General features: G+C 42.4%; 1 long non-coding RNA gene across 1 annotated transcript; it reads right to left on the bottom strand.

The window, feature by feature from the left end:
- Positions 1-313: 313 nt before the first annotated feature.
- On the bottom strand, positions 314-25,693 carry LOC111548799. The gene is made up of 3 exons (XR_004228475.1): positions 25,580-25,693; positions 18,729-18,799; positions 314-373 (listed from the first exon to the last, which is right to left on the bottom strand). It is a non-coding gene; the product is annotated as an uncharacterized LOC111548799 (long non-coding RNA).

Below are 25,693 nucleotides of genomic sequence, written 5' to 3'. Positions count from 1 at the left end.
GACCTCAAGTGATCCTCCTGCCTCAGCCTTCCAAAGTGCTGGGATTACAGGCATGAGCCACTGTGCCCAGCGCCATATGCATTTTAAAAGATTTTCTAATTCTATGAAGAATCTCAATAGTACTTCAAGGGGAACAGCATTGAACCTATAAATTGCTTTGGGCAATATAGCCATTTTCATGATATTGATTCTTCCTATCCAAGAACATGGAATATTTTCTCACTTGTTTGTGTCATCCCGGATTTCTTTGAGCAGTGGTTTGTAGTTCTTCTCGAAAAGGTCCTTCACTTCCCGTTAGATATATTCCTAGATATTTTATTCTTTTGTGGCAGTTTTGAATGGGAGCTCATTCATGATTTGGCTCTTGGCTTGCCTGTTGTTGGTGGAAAAATAGTACACATTAATTGTTAAACAAAATTAAATAGACAGTAAAGGAAATTAAAACGGCCTGTAATCCCATTTGGTAATACTACTATTTTCCTTCAATATTTTGTCTATTCAACTTGTATATTTTTAAATTATATTATCTCACATATATCTATATAATACATTTCTAATACTGCTCTTTTCACCTAATATTAAATCATGAGCTTCCCCCTTATTATAAGGAGTTATTCAAAGAGACATAATTTTAGTTACTACATAATGCCCCATTTTATGGGTGGTCCATAATTTGTTTTACCTTTCCCTATTGTTGGTCACTTATGATCTTCCCTTCTTTTGACTGTGTTATTAAACATTCTTGTACATAAATCTCTTGTGCAATTTTTAAACATTTTCTCAAAATTTATTCCTTTAAGTAGAATTAATAAATCAAAAAATATGAACTTCCTTAGGACTCTCGATTTATTCTGGCCAGTGGAATTCTGTTCAGTCATTTCTTTTTACATCACCTGGTGTTCTGTTAAGGTTTGAAAAAAAGTAAAACAGAAAAATATATGCCAACTTAGTTGTATTAATTTTGAATTTTAAAACATTAATCTTTTTGTATCATCATTGCCACAATTGACACCAAATAAAAGTGGACCCACAGGAAGAAATAAAGACCATTGGATGCATACATACACGCATATAAACATGTGTGTATGTATATATACATATACATAGAATGTTATTTTTAATAAGATTCTTTTAACTCTTATTTTCTTAATTTCATTAAACAATATATGACCGTTTAAACAAAAAATAATCAAACTGTATTGTTGGGCTTATTGTATGTATGTTTATATATAATATATAGTACTTATATACATATGTTATGTATATTTATATATAATATATTTTATATTACATAAAATATATAAATATCATCAATAATAGTAAGGATATGAAAAAGGGGAAATGGAAATATACTGTTGCAAGGTTGCTATATTTTACCTGGCATAATTTAACATAAACTTAGAGAAGGTTTAAAACCAGTTAAACTGCATATTGTAATCCGTAAAGTAACCACTAAAAAGTAATGCAAAGAGAGAACTAATAAATCAGCTGACACATTAAAATGAATTACTGAAGAACACTTGATTAATACAAATGATGGCATGAAAGGAGAAATAGGGAAATACATAATAACCAGATGAGACGAACAGAAAAAAATAGCAAAATGGCAGACCTGAATTCAACCACATCAATAATTGCATTAAAGATTACTAGACTAACCACTCCAATCAAAGAGACTGATGAACTGGATTTTTTAAAAAGCAGGGACTGACTGCCTATGTATTATGCTCAAGACATGAACTTCCAATAGAAAGACACAAATAGCTTTAAAATAAAAACAATAGAGAAAGATATGTCATGCAAACAGTAAGCAAAAGAAATATGGAGTAGCTATACTATTATCAGACAAAATTAACTACTGATAAAGAATATTGTCAGAGACAAGGAGGAACACTTCATGATAACAGAGGATCAATGCATCAGGTAGATTACGTGCTTCATAACAGAGCTTCAAATTACATGCAGCAAAACTTTCAGAAATAAGGAAATAAATATGCAAATTCAAAATCATAGATGGAGAATTTAGCACATGTCTTTTAGAATCTGATATACAACTAAAAATATATAGGAAGAATACTGAATATCTGATAACACTACCAATCACCTTAGTCTAATTGACATTTATAGAACATTAGGCACAACTGTAGAATACACATGCTTTTCAAATGCACATGGAACATTGATCAAAATATGCTGATCTTTAAAAAACACAGATTTCAAAGGGTTGAAATTTTTAAATGTTATCTGAGAAGTCCATAAAGAAATTAAAAAGCAACAAAAACAAGATATCTGGAAAAGCTTAAAATATTTGGAAATTTTAAAAACTCACTTCTAAACAACATGGGTCAAAGAAGAAAGCATTAAAAATGTAGAAAATATTTTGAACAGAATAAAAATGAAAACACAAAACATGAAAAATTGTAAGAGGCAGTTAAAGCAATGCCTTAAAGCCTTATAGGCTTATACACAAAAAAGAAGAAAGGTCTAAAAATCAAAGATCCAAGCTGTCATCTTAGAAACTTAGAAGGAGAAAAGGGGCCAATTAAACCCAAAGCCAATAGAAAGAAAGAAATAATAAAGACATTAGCAGAAATCAATGAAATTGGTGACAAATAATGGAGAAAAACAATGAAACCAAAAACTGACTCTTTGAAAAGATCAATAAAATTGTTAAATCTCTAGCTAGACTTGTCAAGAAAAAAATGAGCAAGGACACAAACTACCAGTATCAGGAATTAAACAGAGAATATCACTATAGATCTTATAGATGTTAAAAGAATAATAAGGCAACGTAACCCAGGACTTTGGAAGGCTGAAGCGGGAGGATTGCTTGAGGACTTTGGAAGGCTGAAGCAGGAGGATTGCTTGAGCTCAGGATTTCAAAACCAGCCTGGGCAACACGGCGAAACACCATCTCTACAAAAAATACAAAAATTAACCAGGCATGGTGCTGCATGCTTGTGATCCCAGCTAGTTGGGAGGCTGAAGTGGGAGGATGGCTTGAGTCCAGGTAGTAGAGGCTGTAGTAAGCTGAGATCATGCTACTGCACTCCAGCCTGGGTGACAGAATGAGACCCTGCCTCAAAAAAAAAAGAATAATAAGAAAGTGTTACAAACAATCTTACGCCAATAAATTCAACAATAAAAATTATCATTCTGCATCAGAAGAAATAAAATATTTGAATAGCTCTTTGTCTACTAAAAAAAAATTCATAATTTAAAATCTCCCACAGAGCAAACACCAGGTTCCAATGGCTTTACTGGTAAATTCTATCAAATATTTAAGAAAGAAATAATACCAATCCTTTCAAACTCTTTAAGAAAATAGAGGCAGAGAACTCAACTTACTCATTTTATGAGGCCAGTATTACTCTAATATGAAAACAAGAAAAATATGCTATAAAGAAAAATAACTACAGACCAATTTTGTTCGGGAACACAGACATAAAATTCTTATCCACAATATTATCAAATAAGTTTCAATAATATATAAAAGGGGTAATACACCATGACCAAGTGGGGTTCATCCAAGAAGCAAGCTAGATTTAGCACTTAAAAAATCATTGAGTATTGAAAAAAAGAAAAACCATACGTTTATGTCAGTAGATGCAGAAAAGCACTTGGCAAAATTTAACATGTAATACTCTTAAAAACTCTCAGGAAACTAATAATAAAAAAAGAATTTCCTTAACCTTATACAGGTCATGCATTCTAATAGACCCACAGCTGGCATTCTACTTAATGAGGTAGACTGGATGCTTTTTCCCTAAGATTGGGAATAAGATATCTTCTTTCATCACTTCTTTTAATATTCAGTGTTGCATTGGAAGTTCTAGCTATTGCAAAAAGGGCAATAAAAAGTAATAAAAGATACATGATATTTATACAGTTAGGATATTTGTCCTCACCCAAATCTTATGTTGAATTGTAATTTCCCGTGATGGAAGTGGGGCCTAATGGGAGGTGACTGGATCACAGGGGTGGATTTCTCATGAATGGTTTAGCACCATCTACTTGGTGCTGCTCTCAAGATAGCGAGATCTGGTCTTTTAAAAGTGTGTAGTGCCTCCCCACACCTGACTCTCTCTTTCTTGCTCCTGCTTTCACTATGTGATGTGCCTGCTTGCCGTTTGCCTTCTGTCATAATTGTAAGTTTCCTGAGACCTCCCTAGAAGCCAAGCAGATGCTGGTGCCAGCCTTTTACAGCCTGCAGAACCAAGAGCCAATTTCTCTTTTCTTATAAATTGCCCAGTTTCAGGTATTTCTTTACAGCAATGCAAGAACAGTCTGATACAGATATAAAGAAGAAAAATGTAGCTCTGTCTTTTTCACATTGAAAACATGCATTTAAAACTTCTAAAAATATTTCACACCCATTAGAATGGCTACTATTTAAGAAAAAGAAAAAAAAAAAAGAACATAGGCCAGGTGCGGTGGCTCACACTTGTAATCCTAGCACTTTGGGAGGCCAAGGTGGGCAGATCACCTGAGGTCAGGATTTCAAGACCAGCCTGGCCAACACGGTGAAACTCCATCTCTACTAAAAATACAAAAATTAGCCAGTCATGGTAGCATGTGCCTGTAATCCCGGCTGCTCAGGAGGCTGAGGCAGGAGAATTGCTTGAACCCAGGAGGTGGAGGTTGCAGTGACCCAAGATCGTGCCACTGCACTCCAGCCTGGGTGACAGAGACTCCATTTCAAAAAACAAAACAAAACAAACAAACAAAACAGAATAACAAGTGCTGGCAAGGATGTGGAGAAACTGAAACCCTTGTGCCCTGTTGGTGGGAATGTAAAATGCTGCAGCCACTATAGAAAACAGTATGGCAGTTCCTCAAAAAATTAAAAATAGCTCTGCCATTATCATGTAGCAATCCCATTTTCATGTATATGTCCAAAAGAATTGGTGGGGCATGGTGGCTCACATCTGTAATCCCACCACTTTGGAAGGCAAAAGGGAGGGTTGCTTGAGGCCGGGAATTCAAACCCTGCCTAGGCAACATAGCAAGACCCTATCTCCACAAAAAAAAAAAAAGAAAGAAAGAAAAAAAGAAAGAAGAAAGAAAGAAAGAAAGAAAGAAAGAAAGAAAGAAAGAAAGAAAGAAAGAAAGAAAGAAAGAAAGAAAGAAAGAAAGAAAGAAAGATTGATTTAGCTGAGCATAGTGGTAAGTGCCTGTAGTTCCCGCTACTCAGGAAGCTGAGCTAGGGGGATCACTTGAGCTCAAGAGTTGGATGTTCCAGTGAGGTATGATGGTGCCACAGCACTCCAGCCTAGGTGACAAAGCAAGACCCTGTCTCTAAAATAAACAAATAAGCAAAAGAGTTGAAAGCATGATCTCAAAAAGCTATTTGCACACCCATGTTCATGGAAGCATCATTCACAATATCTAAGAGGTGGAAGTAACCCAAATATCCATTGAAAGATGCATGAATAAACAAAATGTGGTATATGCATCCAAGGGAACATTATTCAGTCTTTAAAATGAAGGAAATCCTGTTACATGCTGCAACATGGATGAATCTTGAGGGCATTATGCTAAGTGAAATAAGCCAGTCACAAAAAGACAAATACAGTATGATTTCACTTATATGAAATACCTAAAGTAACCAAAATTCATAGAAACAAAGTAGAAAGGTGGTTGTCAGCAGCCTAGGGAAGAAGGAAATGAGGAGTGGTTAATGGGAATAGAGTTTCAGTTTTTCAAGGTGAAAAAGTTCTGGAGATCTGTCACTCAACAATGGAAATTCGTTTAACACTACTGACTTGTGCACTTAAAAATAGTTAAGATGGGCCGGGAGCGATGGCTCACACCTGTAATCCCAGCACTTTGGGAGGCCAAGGTGGGCAGATCACCAGGTCAGGAGATTGAGATCATCCTGGCCAACATGGTGAAACCCCGTCTCTACTAAAAATACAAAAAAAAATTAGCCAGGTATGGTGGCAGGCGCCTGTAGTCCCAGCTACTCGAGAGGCTGAGGCAAGAGAATTGCATGAACCTGGGAGGTGGAGGTTGCAGTGATCTGAGAGCGTGCCACTGCACTCCAGCCTGGAGACAAGAGTGAAACTCTGTCTTAAAAAAAAAAAAAAAAAAAAAAAAGTTAAGATGGTAAATTTTTTGTTATGTAGTTTTTACCAGAAGTAAACATTTTTTTTCTTTCTTTTTTTTTTTTTTTTTGAGACGAAGTCTCGCTCTGTCACCCAGTCTGGAGTGCAGTGGCGTGATCTCGGCTCACTGCAAGCTCCACCTCCCCGGTTCAAGCGATTCTCCTGCCTCAGCCTCCCGAGTAGCTGGGACTACAGGCACCTGCCACCATGCGTGGCTAATTTTTTTGTATTTTTAGTAGAGATGGGGTTTCACCATGTTTGCCAGGATGGTCTCGATCTCCTGACCTCATGATCTGCCTGCCTTGGCTTCCCAAAGTGCTGGGATTACAGGCGTGAGCCACCGCACCTGGCCCAGAATTAAACATTTTTTTTTAATCATAAGGGTATGAACCAACCTCACTGAAGGAGGTAGGGGAGAAAGAGCTGACCTAACTACCTTTGGAAATGAGTGGAGTCTGTAAGACTAAAGTTGCACATACCACTGTACGCTAGTTGGTAAAGCATTTTTTCGTGGGGCATGGCTTAACAAATCTGATATGGCTACACATATACACTGAAATTAAACAATTAAATAAGTGGATGGCAAATGGTAGGTGCCAGATTTCTCACTGTTAGAGTGATAATTTATAGACAAGCAGGGGGAGGAAGCCATAGATTGATCCATGTAATCATGGATTAGAAGTGGAAACATCAGTATGAACTTGTGTTTAATAGAGACACAGATACTTTTACATATAGAGATATTTATGGATATGTATATATGCTCAGGTTAGTGTACACATTTATGTTTCTTTGCTTTGTTAGCTAAGACAGGTTAAAAGAAAGTACACCCCAGCAGCAATGACCACACCTAACACTCAGATCTTGGTTTCTAATACCCTTCTCCAATAAAAGAAAGCAAGTCTCCCTGGAGAAAAGGCTGATCCAAGACTGGGTCAGGAAATATACAGAATGAATCTGGAGTATTTTGTAGTGCCAGAAAGTAATGGCTTAAAAGCAAAACAAAACAGACAAAACTCACCACACTGATGGATGCAGATCAAAGAAGCAAGAGTCAACCAAATATCTCCCAATAACCAAAGTTAGAACAATTTGAATATAATAAATAAGGCAGTACTGGACTATAACCCAGAGTATAAAGTAAATATCCATTAATCCATATGGATATAAATAAATGATCAAATATATTAATAAATGGAGGGAAAGGAACAGATTCCCCCATGCAGAAGAATTCCAAATAATTTGTGTAGAAACTCTGCCCTCAAGGAAAGAAGTATAACTCCCTCACTTTAGGTGTGGCTTGTGCATTGTGACTTCCTCGCAAACAATACAATATGAAAAGAGGGGGCTGGGAGCAGTGGCTCACACCTGTAATCCCAGCACTTTTGGTGGCTGAGGTGGGCCGATCACCAGGTCAAGAGATCAAGACCATCCTGACCAACATGGTGAAACCCCATCTCTACTTAAAATACAAAAATGAGCCAGGCATTGTGGTGCACTCCTATAGTCCCAACTACTCAGGAGGCGGAGGAGGGAGAATCATTTGAACCCGAGATGCAGAGGTTGCAGTGAACTGAGATCATGCCACTGCACTCAAGCCTGGGGACAGAGCAAGACTCCATCTAAAAAGAAAAACAAGAAAAAGAAAAGAGAGAAGCAGAGTAACTTTACAGTGGAGAAACCTGAAAAAGAATACCTCAGCAAGGCAATCAAGGTGAACATTAACAACCATAAGTCACACTGATGGTAAGTATGCCTGATATCTCTGTAGTCATCCTCCCAATAACCCATAACCCTAGTCTAATGAGAAAAAAACATCAAATTGCAATCGTGGGCATTCTACGAAATACCTGACCAGCACCACTCAAAACTGTCAAAGTCATCAAAAACAAGGGAAGTCTGAGAAACTGCCACAGCCAAGAGGAGCCTAAGGAGATTAGAAGACAACTAAATGTAACATGATATCCTGAATGGAATCTTAGAGCAGAAAACGACATTAAGTAAAAGCTAAGGAAATCTGAAAAACTACACACTTTAGTGGATAAAGTATCAATACTGGTTCATAAATTGTAACAAATGTACCATATTAATATAAGACATCAATAACAGGGGAAACTGGATGGAGGGTGCACAAGAACTCTGTATTATCCTCTCAATTTTTCTATGTATCTAAAACTGTTCATGGCCAGGCACCATGGCTCACACTTGTAATCCCAGGACTTTGGGATGCTAAGGCAGGCTGATTGCTTGAGCCTAGAAGTTGAAGACCAGCCTGGGCAACGTGGTAAAACCCGGTCTCTGCAAAAAAATTAGCTGGGTATGGTGGCACACGCCTGTAGTCCCAGCTACTCAGGAGGCTGAGGTGGGAGGATTGCTTGCGCCCAGGAAGTCAAGGCTGCAGTGAGCCATGATTGCTCCACTACACTCCAGCCTGGGCAACAGAGTGAGACCCTGTCTCAAAAAAGTGTAAATAAATAAATAAAACTGTTCTAAAAATAAAGTTCATTTTAAAATCCTAAAGTTTCCAAAAAAGAAGAGGAAGAAGCTACAAAAACTAATAAATGAGTCAAGAAGGTTTCAGGAGAGAAGAAAGTTGTGAAGTAAAGCATTCACTCAGCAGGTTTGGGATGTTCAAACCCTGCACATTCCAAAAATTAGACTGGCTTATTCCATTCCAAGATGGCTGAATAGGAACAGCTCTGGTCTGCAGCTCCCAGTGTGACTGACACAGAAGATGGGTGATTTCTGTATTTCCAACTGACATACCTCATTCATCTCATTGGGTCTGGTTGGACAGTGGGTGCAGCCCACAGACAGCTAGCCAAAGCAGGGAGGGGCATTGCCTCACCCAGGAAGCACAAGGGGTCAAAGGATTTCCCTTTCCTAGCCAAGGGGAGCCGTGACAGACTGTACCTAGAAAAACAGGACACTCCTGCCCAAATATTGCAGTTTTCCAACAGTCTTAGCAACTGGCAGACCAGGCGATTCTATCCCATGCCTGGCTTAGTGGTCCCACACCCACGGAGCCTTGCTTACTGCTAGCGCAGCAGTCTGAAATCATCCTGCGAAGCAGCAGCCTGGCAGGGGAGGGATATCTGCCATTGCTGTGGCTTGAGTAGGTAAACAAAGTGGCCAGGAAGCTCAAACTGGGTGGAGCACACCACAGCTCAGGAAGGCCTGCTGCTTCCATATACTCCAACTCTGTGGGCAGGGCATAGTTGAACAAAAGGCAGCAGAAACTTCTGCAGACTTAAACATCCCTGTCGGACAGCTCTGAAGAGAGCAGTGGGTCTCCCAGCACAACAGACAGACTGCCTCCACAAGTGGGTCCCTGACCCCCATTTAGCCTAACTGGGAGACACCTCCCAGTAGGGGCCGACAGATACCTCATACAGGCAGGTGTCCCTCTGGGACAAAGTTTCCAGAGGAAGGATCAGGTAGAAATATTTGCTGTTCTGCAGTATTTGCTATTCTGCAGCCTCTGCTAGTGATACCCAGGCAAACAGAGTCTAGAGTGTACCTCCAGCAAACTCCAACAGACCTGCAGCTGAGGGACCTGACTGTTAGAAGGAAAACTAACAAACAGAAAGGAATAGCATCAACATCAACAAAAAGGACATCCACACCAAAAAACCATCTGTAGGTCACCAACATCAAAGACCAAAGGTAGATAAAACCACAAAGATGGGGAGAAACCAGAGCAGAAAAGCTGAAAATTCTAAAAACCAGAGTGCTTCTTCTCCTCCAAAGGATCACAGCTCCTCACCAGCAATGCAACAAAGCTGGACAGAGAATGACTTTGACAAGTTGACAGAAGTAGGCTCCAGAAGGTCGGTAATAACAAACTTCTCGGAGCTAAAGAAGCATGTTCTAATCCATCATAAGGAAGCTAAAAACCTTGAAAAAAGATTAGACGAATGACTGAGTAGAATAAACAGTGTAGAGAAGATTTTAAATGACCTGATGGAGCTGAAAACCATGGTACAAGAATTTCATGATGCATGCACAAGCTTCAATAGCTGGCTCAATCAAGTGGAAGAAAGGCTAGCAGTGATTGAAGATCAAATTAATGAAATAAAGTGAGAAGACAAGTTTAGAGGAAAAAGAGTAAAAAGAAACAAACAAAGCCTCCAAGAAATATGGGACTATGTGAAAAGACCAAATCTACATGTGATTGGTGTACCTGAAAGTGATGGGGAGAATGGAACCAAACTGGAAAACACTCTGCAGGATAGTATCCAGGAGAACTTCCCCAACCTAGCAAGGCAAGCCAACATTCAAATTCAGGAAATACAGAGACCACCACAAAGATATGCCTCGAGAACAGCAACCCCAAGACACATAACTGTCAGATTCACCATGGTTGAAATGAAGGAAAAAATGTTAAGGGCAGCCAGAGAGAAAGGTCAGGTTACCCACAAAGGGAAGCCCATCAGACTGACAGTGGATCTCTCAGCAGAAACCCTAACAAACCAGAAGAGAGTGGGGGCCAATATTCAATATTCTTAAAGAAAAGAATTTTCAACCCAGAATTTCGCATCCAGCCAAAGTAAGCTTCATAAGTGAAGGAGAAATAAAATCCTTTACAGACAAGCAAATGCTGAGAGATTTTGTCACCACTAGGCCTGCCTTACAAGAGCTCCTGAAGGAAGCACTGAACATGGAAAGGAACAACTGGTACCAGCCACTGCAAAAACATGCCAGATTGTAAAGACCATCAATGCTAGGAAGAAACTGCATCAATTAATGGGCAAAATTACCAGCTAACATCATAATCACAGGATCAAATTCATACATAACAATATTAACCTTAAATGTAAATGAGCTAAATGTCCCAATTAAGACACAGACTGGCAAATTGGATAGAGTCAAGACCCATCAGTGTGCTGTATTCAAGAGACCTATCTCACATCCAGAAACATACATAGGCCCAAAATAAAGGGATGAAGGAAGATCTACCAAGCAAATGGAAACCAAAAAAGGCAGGAGTTGCAATCCTAGTCTCTGGTAAAACAGACTTTAAACCAACAAATATCAATAGAGACAAAGAAGGCCATTACATAATGGTAAGGGGATCAATTCAACAAGAAGAGCTAACTATCCTAAATATATATGCACCCAATACAGGAGCACCCAGATTCATAAAGCAAATCCTTAGAGACCTACAAAGAGACTTAGACCCCCACACAATAATAATGGGAGACTTTAACACCCCACTGTCAATATTAGATCAATGAGACAAAGGTTAACAATGATATCCAGGAATTGAACTCAGTTCTGCACCTAGCAGACCTAATAGACATATACAAAACTCTCCACCCTAAATCAACAGAATATACATTCTTCTCAGCACCACATCACACCTGTTCTAAAATTGACCACATAATTGGAAGTAAAGCGCTCCTCAGCAAATGTAAAAAATTGGAAACTGCAACAAACTGTCTATCAGACCACAGTGAAATCAAGTTAGAACTCAGGATTAAGAAACTCACTCAAAACTGCACAACTACATGGAAACTGAACAACCTGCTCCTGAATGACTACAGGGTAAGTAACAAAATGAAGGCAGAAATAATGATGTTCTTTGAAACCAAACCAATGAGAACAAAGACACAACCTACCAGAATCTCTGGGGCACATTTAAAGCAGTGTGTAGAGGGAAACTTATAGCACTAAATGCCCACAACAGAAAGCAGGAAAGATCTAAAATCGACACCCTAACATCACAATTAAAAGAACTAGAGAAGCAAGAGCAAACAAATTCAAAAGCTAGCAGAAGGCAAGAAATAACTAAGAGCAGAACTGAAGGAGACAGAGAGACACACACAAAAAAAAAACCTTCAATAAATCAATGAATCCAGGAGCTGGTTTTTTTTAAAAGATCAACAAAATTGGTAGACCACTAGCAAGACTAATAAAGAAGAAAAGAGAGAAGAATCAAATAGATGCAATAAGAAATGATAAAGGGGATATCACCACCAATCCCACAGAAATACAAACTACCATAAGAATATTATAAACACCTCTATGCCAATAAACTAGTAAATCCAGAAGAAATTGATAATTTCCTGGACACATACACCCTCCCAAGAATAAACCAGAAAGAACTTGAATCTCTAAATAGACCAATAACAGGCTCTGAAATTGAGGCAATAATTAATAGCCTACCAACCAAAAAAAGTCCAGGACCAGATGGATTCACAGCCAAATTCTACCAGAGGTACAAAGAGGAGCGGGTGCCATTCCTTCTGAAACTATTCCAATCAATAGAAAAAGAGGGAATCCTCTCTAACTCATTTTATGACGCCAGCATCATCCTGATACCCATGCCTGGCAGAGACACATCAACAAAAGAGAGAATTTTAGACCAATATCCCTGACGAACATCGATGCAAAAATCCTCAATAAAATACTGGCAAACCGAATCCAGCAGCACATCAAAAAGCTTATCCACCACAATCAAGTTGGCTTCATCCCTAGGATGTAAGGCTGGTTCAACATACACAAATCAATAAATATAATCCATCACATAAACAGAACCAATGATAAAAACCACAAGATTATCTCAATAGATGTAGAAAAGGCCTTCAACAAAATTCAACAGCCCTTCATGCTAAAAAAAAAAAACTCTCAATAAACTAGGTATTGATGGAATGTATCTCAGAATAATAAAACTGTTTATGACAAACCCACAGTCAGTATCATACTGATGGGCAAAAACTGGAAGCATTTCCTTTGAAAACTAGTACAAGACAAGGATGCACTCTCTCACCGCTTCTATTCAACATACTGCTAGAAGTTCTGGCCAGAGCAATCAGGCAAGAGAAAGAAATAAAAGGTATTCAATTAGGAAAAGAGGAAGTCAAACTGTCCCTGTTTGCAGATGACATGATTGAATATTTAGAAAACCCCATGGTATCAGATCAAAATCTCCTTAATCTGATAAACAACTTCAGCAAAGTCTCAGGGTACAAAATCAATGTGCAAAAATCACAAGCTTTCCTATACACCAATAACAGACAGAGAGCCAAATCATGAATGAACTCCCATTCACAATTGCTACAAAGAGAATGAAATACCTAGGAATCCAACTTACAAGGGATGTGAATGACCTTTTCAAGGAGAACTACAAACCACTGCTAATGAAATAAAAGAGGACAAAAATAAATGGAAGAACATTCCATGCTCATGGATAGGAAGAATCAATATCATGAAAATGGCCATACTGCCCAAGATAATTTATAGATTCAATGCCATCCCCTTCAAGCTACCAATGAGTTTCTTCACAGAATTGGAAAAAACTACTTTAAAGTTCATATGGAAGCGAAAAAGAGCCCACATTGCCAAGACAATCCTAAGGAAAAAGAACAATGCTGGAGGCATCATGCTACCTGACTTCAAACTATACTACAAGGCTACAGTAACCAAAACAGCATAGTACTGGTACCAAAAAAGATATATAGACCAATGGAACAGAACAGAGCCCTAAGAAATAACACCACACATCTACAACCATCTGATCTTTGACAAACCTGACAAAAACAAGAAATGGGGAAAGGATTCCCTATTTAATAAATGGTGCTGGGAAAACTGGCTAGCCATATGTAGAAAGCTGAAACTGGATCCCTTCCTTACACCTTATACAAAAATTAATTCAAGATGGATTAAAGATTTAAATGTTAGACCTAAAGCCATAAAAACCCTAGAAGAAAATCTAGGCAATACCATTCAGGACATAGGCATGGGCAAGGACTTCATGACTAAGACACCAAAAGCAATGGCAACAAAAGCCAAAATAGACAAATGGGATCTAATTAGACTAAAGAGCTTCTGCACAGCAAAAGAAACTACCATTAGAGTGAAGAGTCTGGGAGACATAGAATGGGAGAAAACTTTTACAATCTACCCATCTGACAAAAGGCTAATATCCAGAATCCACAAAGAACTTAAACAAATTTACAAGAAAAAAATCAAACAACCCCATCAAAAAGTGGGCAAAGGATATAAACACTTTTCAAAAGAAGACATTTATGCAGCCAACAGACACATGAAAAAAAAATGCTCATCATCACTGGTCATCAGAGAAATGCAAATCAAAATCACAATGAGATACCATCTCACACCAGTTAGGCAATCGTTAAAAAGTCAGAAAACAACAGATGTTGGAGAGGATGTGGAGAAATAGGAATGCTTTTATACTGTTGGTGGGACTGTAAAATAGTTCAACCATTGTGGAAGACAGTGTGGTGATTCCTCAAGGATCTAGAACTAGAAATACCATTTGACCCAATGATCCCATTACTGGGTATATACCCAAAGGATTATAAATCATGCTACTATAAAGACACATGCACTATGTTTATTGTGGCACTACTCACAATAGCAAAGACTTGGGACCAACTCAAATGTCCATCAATAATAGACTGGATTAAGAAAATGTGGCACATATACACTATGGAATACTGTGCAGCCATAAAAAAGGATGAGTTTATGTCTTTGCGGGGTCATGGATGAAGCTGGAAACTATCATTCCCAGCAAACTAACACAGGAACAGAAAACCAAACACCGCATGTTCTCACTCATAGGTGGGAACTGAACAGTGAGAACACTTGGACACAGGGTGGGGAACATCACACACCAGGCCTCTCAGGGGCTGGGGGAGGGATAACATTAGGAGAAATACCTACTGTAAATGACGAGTTGATGGGTGCAGCAAACCAACATGGCACATGTATACTTATGTAACAAACCTGCACGTTGTGCACATGCACCCTAGAACTTAAAGTATAATAATAAAATAAATTTAAAAAAAGATTAGAATGGCTTTTGACTGGCTCCTGGGAGACAACCTCTGAGCCCCACCTTGCCAGAAAAGAGTGTCTGCCTGCCTGGGCCACACCAGACAGTCTGTGCAAATCATGTGATTTATAGGGAGGCCTTGGGCCATGCTCATCAGTTCGCCTCAGGAACAGCTGGACACTGAGTAACTAAAGTCAGTCCCATAGATGCTACAAGCTTACATGACTGGCTCCCAGTAAAAAAATAAATAAATAAATAAGTACATGAAAATTTAAAAACCCTGGATACCAAGGCTGGGATGAGCATCCCTAGTTGGTCATATTTTATATGTGTTGTCATGCATCATTTCTGGGAAAATTAAGTGTTGCTCATATAACTCCACTGGGTAAAGACTACTGGAATCTCACTTCTGGTCTCTCCTGGACACCCCCTATACACTTTTTTCTTTTGCTGATTTTAGTCTGTATCTTTTCACTGTAATAAACTGTAACCATGAGTATAATAGGTTTTCTGAATTCTCTGAGTCCTTCCAGGGAATCTTCAAACCTTAGAGTGATCTTGAGGACCTCTAACACTAAGATTAATATACAAAAATCAATTGTATTTGTATGCAATAGTAATGAACAGCTAGAAAATGATATTCAAAACATAATTCCATTTACAATAGCAGCCAAAAGTACAAAATACGTAGGAATAAATGTTATAAAAATATATTCAAAGCCTATAGACAAAGCCAAACTACAAAGCATTGCTAAATAATTCCAGATTTTGGCCAGGTATGGTAGTTCATGCTTGTAATCAATTCCAGCACTTTGGGAAGCTGAGGCAGGTGGATCACTTGAGGCCAGGAGTTCGAGACCAGCCTGGCCAATATGTTGAAACCCCATCTCTACTAAAAACACAAAAATTAGCCATGCATAGTGGTGTATGCCAGTAATCCCAACTACTTGGGAGGCCGAGACATGAGAATCACTTAAACCCAAGAGGAGGAGGCTCAAGTGAGCCAAGATTGTGCCAAAACGCTCCAGCCTAGGGGACAGAGTGAGACTCTGTTTCTCCATTAAAAATAAAATACAAAATATAAAAATAAATTAAAAATAAAATAAAAATTACAGAATTCCCATTTCACTCTTTTTATAGATGGAACTCTTTGATGAGATGCTCCGTCTTTCTCTCTATTTTCTAAAACACATTACTCATGGCTATTTTAATGTTTCTGTCTGAATACTCAATATCTGTTTCTCCTAAGAGATTATTTCTGTTGTCTGGTTTGGTTTTGCTTTGGCTTGGTGAATGGGTCATTGTGCCTACTGATTTCTTATTAAATGCTGAGCATTGTGTATGAGAGATCATAGAGACTCTGGTTGGTGTTACCTTTAGCTAAAGAGGGTCAAGTTATCTTCTGGAAGTCACACAGAATACTGGCAGAGCCCCACAGTGTGGTCCATAAGACGTAGGCAACTTGGACACAGGATTTCCTCTTGACGTTTGCAAATTGCTTTGCTTTACAGTAGTTGTAATTATACTGTACATTTATTTTGTTCCATTTCTGTCTATGTCAGAGCCAAAATAAGCACAAAAGGCACCCATAGAGGTTGGAGTTTCAGGCATATGTAAGGAAAAGGGCCAATAGACACAGATAAGCATTTTTGTGATGTGATTTTCATCTCTCTTTCCAGGACAAATGGAAGAAGACCATTGCTGATACACATCTGAAATCTTCTGAACACATTTCCCAGTGACCCCGAACACTATTATGAAGTATACTTTCAGTCATAAGGTAGTCATTAGGGCTGCTCTCACAAAATACCATAGACTGGATCGCTTATAAGCAACAGAAACGTGGTGCTCACAGTTCTGGAGGTTGCATGTCTGAGATGAGGGTGCAGCATGGTCAGGTTCTGGTGAGGGCTTTCTTCAGCATAGTACTCACAGTTCTGGAGGCTGGACATTTGAGACGAGGGTGCAGCATGGTCAGGTGCTGGTGAGGGCTCTCTTCGGGGCTGCAGACCACGGTCCTCTTGCCGTGTCCTCACATGGCAGAAAGAGAGCAAGACAGCTCTCTGGGGTCCCTTTTATAAGGGCACTAATCTCATTCATGAGGGCTCCATCCTCATGACCTAATTTTTTCTGAAAGGCCCCACCTTCTAATAACATCACACTGGGGGCTAAAATTTAAACACATGAATTTGAGGGGGATACATACATTCAGTCCATAACACCAGGGCAGTGCCCAAGTGAACAGGTCATGAGCAAAGGACAAGAAGTAAACTCATTTGCCACCAGTCATTTCATCCATTACTATGCTGCTCCACCTCTTCTCTTCCAGAAGCCTTAGACTCCTGCCCAGAAGTGATATCTAATATTACCAAACTCATCCACCTTTGCCAGAATACTTTCCTGCATCACAACGACCTGGTTTACAAATTCAGCCATCAGAGCTTCCATTTTATTTATTTATTTATTTATTTATTTATTTATTTATTTATTTATTTTTATTTATTTTTTTGAGACATAGTCTCGCTCTGTCGCCCGGGCTGGAGTGCAGTGGCCGGATCTCAGCTCACTGCAAGCTCCGCCTCTCGGGTTTACGCCATTCTCCTGCCTCAGCCTCCCAAGTAGCTGGGACTACAGGCGCCCGTCACCTCGCCCGGCTAGTTTTTTTTTTTGTATTTTTTAGTAGAGACGGGGTTTCACCGTGTTAGCCAGGATGGTCTCGATCTCCTGACCTCGTGATCCGCCCATCTCGGCCTCCCAAAGTGCTGGGATTATAAGCTTGTGCCACCGCGCCTGGCCAGAGCTTCCATTTTAATAAAGATTGCCAGGTCGCCATGACCACACAGGTTTGTCTTGGGCTTTGCATTGCCTGAGACCTCTATAAAACAACCAGTTGCCTAAGACACAAACCCTGGTGATGGGTGCTTCCATTGTGGTGGTTGGGCAAAATGCGGCATAGAGATAGTCCTCAAGAAATAAATGGTAGCTAAACTTGAGGCAGGGCAAGGCCAGTTCTGGAATCCCGAACACCTGACTTCTAGCCAGGGTTCTATCTGCTCTCACATCTCTGCAAGCATCCATCAGTGGCCACTCCACTCAGACCCGCAGCCTGGGCAGACTCCCCTATATGCACTGGTTATGGGGGAGTTCCTGGTCCAGCATTGATCTTGTCATCAATTTTCACCTTCAGTCCATAACACCAGGGCAGTGCCCAAGTGAACAGGTAAAGGACAAAAAGTAAATTTCACATTGATAGGAAGATCAATGTTGAACCAGTAACTGTATAAGTTCTGCCATCTTGTGGCTGTTCAAGATATTGCAAGCAGGCCAGGCGCGATGGTTCACATCTGTAATCCCAGCGTTTTGGGAGGCCAAGGCGGGCGGATCACCAGGTCAGGAGTACCAGATGAGCCTGGCCAACATAGTGAAACCCCGTCTCTACCAAAAATGCAAAAATTAGCCGGACATAATGTCGTGCGCCTGTAATCCCAGCTACTCGGGGAGCTGAGGCAGGAGAATTGCTTGAACCCGGGAGGCAGAGGTTGCAGTGAGCAGAGATCGCACCACTGCACTCCAGCCTGGGCGACAAAGAAAGACTCCATCTCAAAAAAGAAAAAAAAAGATATTGCAACCAATACAGAGAACAGGAACTGGTATTACGTATGGAGAAAGCAATAAACTTTGTCCACAAGTTTTCGAAAAGTGTTCAGCCTCTGACAGTCCACCACCAACCCCACGCCCCTCCACACACGCTGTACACTGTGGTGGAATTGATTAAGTGTAGGTAGATTCAACCCTTAAGGAAAACAATAGAAAGTACGTACCTTACAAGAGCCTCGGAAATGCTCATATTCTTTGATGGAGTGATTGAATCTCCATCTCCTGAGAGTTGGTCCTATAAAAAAATGGTCATTGCTTCAGGGCTTTACTATAAGTGGCACAAGGACCAGGGTCAAGCAGGTAAAGACAGAGGCAGAGACCAGAGATCCATGAGGAGTGGCCAGGAACCAGCCCAAGCCAGGACAGGAACTGGAGTAGAGAAAAAGAGGACCAGGAGCACAGCCAGCCAGGATGCTTGGTTGGGGTTCAGGGAAGTGGGAGGCTGAGCCTATGCTTTCCAGGCAGATGGGAAACCTCTGGGCTCAGCTGAACCATCTGCCAAGCCTGGGCTCACCCAGCCCAGCTGGGTTGCAAACTAAATCTATACTCTAACCAAATTGCAGACTATTTCTAGACCCTACCCTACCAAGTAAAGAATGACCTTTGGGAAGAGGTAAAACGACGTTTAAGACCCTCAGCTTGGTGAGGTAACAGGGGTGAACATAGAGTGCACAAAGGCTGGTGAGCAATGGGAATGGGCAATGATTGACAGACAGCTGGCTGTGCATGGCAACCATGGGTCTAAAGCATGCTAGGTCTTGTGCTAGGGCTTTGCACCGGATGGTCACCACAGATAAAAGGAGATCCTGAGACCTGGGGAGGCTAAGTGATGTAAGTAGCTGAGCTGATATTGGCTAACTCGCATTCATTCATTCAGCAAACATTGAGTATTTGTTCGCTGCAGGCACTATGCCAGTTTTCCTGGGTACATCCCGCCCTCCAAGAGCCGAGGGTGAGATGTAGTAAAAGATGTCAGGGAGATGCCCTAGGGAAGGTAAGGCTAGCAGAAGGAAAAACATGAACAACACAGGCATGGAGATGTGTGGTGAGGGAGGGGAGGAAAGGCAGGAGAAGTTCCAGCAATAGTGTGTTGGCAGCACTGGAAAAGGAGAAGAAGGTGGAGTCATCTAGTGGCTGCACGAGATATTGCAGGCAAGGAAAGGAAAATCACGATGGCTGTCATTCACTGAGCATACTATATGCTTTCTTTACATCCATTAACTCATTCACTCTTCACCACAACCTCATAAGATGGGCCTCATTTTATCCCTAATGTGCATATTCAGTCCCTGATATGCCCTTGTTAGGGTACCTCCCGCTAATGTAAAATTGGCATGATGAGATTTGCTCAGGGAAATTTGGCTTCAAGCTCACACACATAGCCACTAGGCTACACCTGCCTCGAGGAGTTTAGATTCCTCTCGCGGGTGTGAATGGCTGGATTCTAGCAGGAAAGGTCTCCCTAGCTGCAGTGCAGAGGAAAATTTGGGGGTGAAAATGAAAACAAGGGGGTAGGCAGCTGCAAACATCAGGCAAGATCGAGGCTTGAAGCCGGGGAACTGGGAGTGGCAGTGGAGGAAGATGTGTTGGAAAGTGAAACTCAGGGGCTGAGGGAGAGGGGGATTCTGGGTGACTCCCTTATCTCTGGTCTGGGTGAATGGGTGCCACTTGCAGGAACAGAGAACTCAAGCTGGTGAAAGATCAAGAATTCCATTTTGGACCTGAGGTGCCTGTGGAGCTGTGCAGGAGGGAATGGAGCTGAAGGTGCTGATCTGGAAGTTGATACTTTACTGGAAGCAGTGTAAGTGAGTGCAAGGGATAAGGTCTCCATGTCAACACATAGCTCTCGGAGACCTCCTATATTCCAGGCCCATGCAACACACTTGCACATTGCAATAAAGAGGTGTATGTGGTCTGCCTCACGGAGTTCAGAGTTCACAATCTTGTTCAGAGAGATGGGCAGCATGACCAGGGTGAGTTTGCAGGCTCATAGGAGCTTGATGAGCTGTGGGCAGATGGTCAGGAACAGCTTCCCAGAGAAAATGGTGATTATCCTATTATACTGAGAGCAGAAGAATCAGATAGACCATCTTACCTTTCAACAGGGAGTAGGACAATAGTGTCTTTGGTGAGAGCAATCCTAGCAGAGTGTTGGGGAGAGAGGCGAGGCTACAGGCACTGAGTAGTGAGTGAGAAGGATGGAGGTGGACACAGCACATGCCAACCACTCCTCTTAGATGCTTGACAGGGTCCCTCCTCGCTTTCCCACATGCATGCTTCCAAATGGACTGCATGCTCTGCAGAGGCAAACACTGTTCCCTTCTTTGTCTCCCCATTTCACACGCGCACACACACACACCCCCCAAAGAGAACCCTATGCTGGGGTAGAATTAGCCATAGATTTAAAGTCAAAAGGCCAGGGTTCAATGCCACTAGCTGGCTATGTGACCTTGAGCAAATCACTTTTCTCTCTCTGAGTCTACATTTTTTTTCCTCTAAAACTTGGGCTCAGTTGTAACCACCTGGTAGGATCATTGTGAGGCTCCAGTCAGAAAGTGTCCTACACATCATACAGTAGCCCTCAGATTCAATGTAGAAAACAGCATCAGCAAATGTAAATTAGTTCAACCATTGTGGAAGACAGTGTGGTGATTCCTCAAAGACCTAGAGCCAGAATGTCACTTGACCCAGCAATCCCATTCCTGGGTGTCTACCCAAAGGAATAAATCATTCTATTATAAAGATACATGTGGCCGAGTGTGGTGGCTCACACCTGTAATCCCAGCACTTTGGGAGGCTCAGGCGGGTGGATCACCTGAGGATAGGAATTCGAGACCAGCCTGAATAATATAGTAAAACTCCGTTTCTACTAAAAATACAAAAATAAAAATAAAAATTAGCCAGGCATGGTGGCATGCACCTGTAGTCCCAGCTACTCTGGAGGCTGAGACATGATAATTGCTTGAACCCAGGAGGAGGAGGTTGCAGTGAGCAGAGATTGTACCATTGCACCTGCTCCAGCCTGGGTGATGGAATGAGACTCCATCTCAAAAATAAAAATAAAAATAAATGATATATGCAAGCTTATGTTCATTGCAGCACTATTCACAATAGCAAAGACATGGAATTAAACCAAATGCCCATAAATGATAAACTAGATAAGGAAAAGATGGTACACATATACCATTGAATACGATGCAGACATAAAAAGGAACGAGATCATGTACTTTGCAGGGACATGTATGCAGGTGGAGGCCATTATCCTCAGCAAACTAACACAGGAACAGAAAACCAAATACCGCATATTCTCACTTATAAGTGGGATCTGAACAATAAGTACACATGGACACAGGGAGGGGAACAACATACACTGGGGCCTGTTGGGAACAAGAGTGGGGAGAGCATCAGGATAAATAGCTAATGCATGCTGGGCTTAACATCTAGGTGATGAGTTGACAGGTGCAGCAAACCACCATGTTTTTACCTATGTAACAAACCTACACATCCTGCACATGTAGCCTGGAACTTAAAATTAAATTAAATTAAAATTAAAAAGAAAACAGCCCCACCACCATCAAGCAAAGCCTCTTCCCAACCTCCAATTCCAGTTCACTAGCTCAGCCTGTCTCATTCCCCTTTTTCCCCTTTTTCTCTCTCCTCTCTCCTCCCTGCCCCTTTCCTCCCTTTGCCCCCAACTGTCCTCACCATCCCACCCCATACCTCCAAGCTCACAGCTAGAACTGACCAAAGGCCCAGTTATTCATTTACAAATGAACTGTACCAGCCTCAGCAGTGTGGAACAAATCAGTGTGGCCAGTTCCATTGTGTTGATGCCTCAAGAGATCCAGGCTGGCAGATGGGTTTGGCACATTCTGTACCTGCCAGCCACGCAGAGCCTCCAGCCTACTTCTCACTGAACTCCTTACATGATCCTGGTCAGGTACTGTCCCTTCCTTGGGCTTAAATTCCATAGTGTTGTATTAGTAAACTGGGCTAAATGATCCTAAGGAACTTGCTAGCTCTGACACACCATGATCTTGCATCCAATTCAGTTCACTCTGTAATAAACAATCAGAATAAGCATAGCAATTTTTAAATAGCTAACATTTATTGTGTACTGTATGCTAAGCACTATTCTATGCATTTCATGTGAATGTTTAACATTCATAACACCACTTATCATGTAGACATCATTTACTGCCCCGATTTACAGTGAACTGGAGCTCGGAGAATTAAGTTGATTTATCCACAGTCCCAGGCTGCCAAGTGTCCAAGCTGTGCTACTTCCAAGCTGCCTGACCCAGACCTGAGCTCTTAACCTCTCAGTGGGCATCCAGGTGGAAAGCAGAATCTCTGGCTCAAGTACTGACTGCCCAGCTGAGTTTCAGAACTCCACCATGCACCCAACTGCTCCTCCAGGGCTTCCCTATGGATGTGTTGCAGGCTCCGAAATGTCACACATCCACGCCGCATCCTCAAGCCACACACGCTCCTGCTTGTCCCTGGCATCTGCCATTCTCAATGCCATTCACTAGCCTAAATGATACCTTCGAATCAGAGGAAGGCACCGGTCCCTCCAGGGATACGGGCCCACAACACCTGGTCTCAGGGACCTGTTAGTGAAGGCACAGTCTATACAGCCCAGAGCAGTGCCCCTGATGCCATCGTCTTCCAATTTACTCGGGGCAGACACTGAGATTCATCCTTAATACTTTCTCTCTCTCTCTCTCTCTCTCTCTCTGGCTCGCTCTTGCTCTCGCTCTCTCTATCCTGTTTCTTCAGGGGGCCAGAGTCTCCAGGGAACAAGGTCCCAGAAATGATGCCATCTCTCACCCTCTGGAAAAAACATGGCCCAGGACAGAACCCACTGGACTCCCAGACTCCTGCTTAAAGAAGAGGTGTAATGTCAGGACTAGGATGGCTAAGCGCCCAAGCTGACCCCACCAAAAGCGCAGGGAGGTTGAGGTGTTCGCAGACTCGGTCACTGGGGCCACAAGGAGGGGGCTCGGAGGTCCCACTGCCCTTGCATTCCACAGGAAGACCCAGTTGCTGGCATGACCTGAGAGGTTTCTGGCACCACGCCATGGAAAGGCGTCTAGTCCCAGTGTGAGCGGGAAGAGCGGCGCCTGAAGCTCAACTTCCGAGGCTCTGCTGAATCTACCCTTCCTTTAGAGCGCGCAGCCACCAGGTGGCAGCCGAGGCCACGGACAGGCAGAACAGCTTTCTAAACTGTAGGCCCGCCGGGCAGCAGCGTTCCGAAGGGCTCCAGGACTTTCAACCAGAAAGACAGTGAGCATATGCGCATGTGTATGTCTGTGCCCGTGCAGGGAGGAAGGATGTGAACAGACACTGCTGGACAGATGGCTGGAGTTTAGTCCCTTCCTTCGGGACTCTCCACCACTCCTTCGGCTTCCCTTCTCCTGCCCAGCCCTGTCCTGAGTGCACAGGGAGGGAAGTAACTCCATTCCTGCCCTTGAGGAGCTTCCAGACCCGGGGCAGGAGCGGGATGCAGACAACTAGACAGCACCCTGGGGTGACTGGAGTGAGTGGAGCAGGTGGGGCGGGTGCAAAAAGAGGGAGGAGCAAGGGCTGAAGTTGCCCAGAGGAAATGCTGAACCCAGGAGTGGGGAAAGGAGCGTCTGGGAAGAAATGGCATCTACGTTGATCATGGAGGGCTTTCTGGCAAGTCTCAGGAGCAATAACAACACGGATGTCATCTGTTTCCTTCCAGCAGCCAATGCACTACAGAGCCAATTTTACTGGCAAAGGAATGGAGGATCTGAAAGGCTAGGGGATCCCACAGGCAGTGAGGAGCGGGTCTGGAATTTGAACCAATGGGCATGATTCCCAAGCTCAAGCTTTTGGCCACCGTCCGCACTGCCAGGGACAGAAAAAAAAAACCTGGGAGGAGAGCCAAGCCAAGCTGGGAGTCAGGACCTCCCGGCCAGGTCTGGATGGCAGGTAGGTGCCTCCACCCTGGTCCCAGAGCAAGTTCTGCTGGCTTCAGCCACCTGACTTGCCTGTGAAGTTGGGCAAAGAGGCCAGAGCAGACTGTGTGTGATTCTGGCCCCACCCCCAGCACCTCTACCCCCACCTTTACTACCCCTAGGCTGCGGGAAGAGGCTTTGCCCAGCAATAGTCCTGATCTGATGGCTGCTTGAAGCACAATAAACAGATAGTATTTCTGCACATGTCACTCTGAGTATGAGGGCAGTAATCTTGAAACTCCCCTTGACCACCTGGCACTCTGGAGATGGAACTCCACAGCCTGTTTTCAAAGCCAATTCCTGGTTGGAAGCTCCTCTTCAAGTCTAACGGAAGTAAGCAGTGCTGCAGTCTCCCTTCATCTGTGCAGTTGCTGGGTGGAGGCTTTTCTTTCCTGCCTGAGTTTGGGTATTATCTATAATGTAACCCTATGAAACTTACACGTTTTAGGTGGGAGAGGGGAAAACAAGGTACAAGGCCTGTTCCAGGAAGAGCAAAAATATCTTCAACAGTAAGACATCCTGGTCTGAGATCCAGGGCTTGGAGCAGCCTGTGGTCCTGGCAGAGAGCTGGTGGACGGGACCACGGAGAGATGATGCCACACACAGAAGTGAGACCAATGAGATCGTGGGAACTGCCCGGCCAAGGGCTGACATCAAGGAAGCTTGGAAATCAGGGGACAGCTGGGAAGGGGACAACCAACAGAACCAGCTGGAAACTGAAAAGGGATGCAAGGGAGAAATAGGAGGTGGGCGCTGAGTTCAGGTGGAGGAGGAGGCAGGGAGACAGGACAGAGAGGCAGAGGATGAGACAAAAACAGAGGCGGAGAGACTGAGAAACAGGGAGACAGAGATGGATGGAGGCTGGGAAAGACAAAGAGGAGACAGGCCTGGGCAGGAGAGGTCCTATGTGTGGAGAAAAGGTTGGGAAGAGAGCAGGAAAGAGAGAAGGAGCGCAGGGGTTTGGGCGTTCCCACCAGACCCAGCCCACCCCTCCTGCAGACTGGGTCTCTTCCTTGTCTGCCACTTACAGAGCTCAGGATCCTCTCCCTCAGTGCTGGGAGCGGAGAGCTCGCCTCCAGCCCCGCCCTAGTCCAGAGGCTCCCCCTCCCCAGGCCCTCAGAGGCCGCCCCTGAGACTGGCTG

The sequence above is a fragment of the Piliocolobus tephrosceles genome, chromosome 1, assembly GCF_002776525.5.
Source record: "Piliocolobus tephrosceles isolate RC106 chromosome 1, ASM277652v3, whole genome shotgun sequence".
Taxonomy (NCBI): domain Eukaryota; kingdom Metazoa; phylum Chordata; class Mammalia; order Primates; family Cercopithecidae; genus Piliocolobus; species Piliocolobus tephrosceles.
Note: the sequence above shows the minus strand (reverse complement) of the source record. Positions and strands in the feature narration are given on the sequence as shown.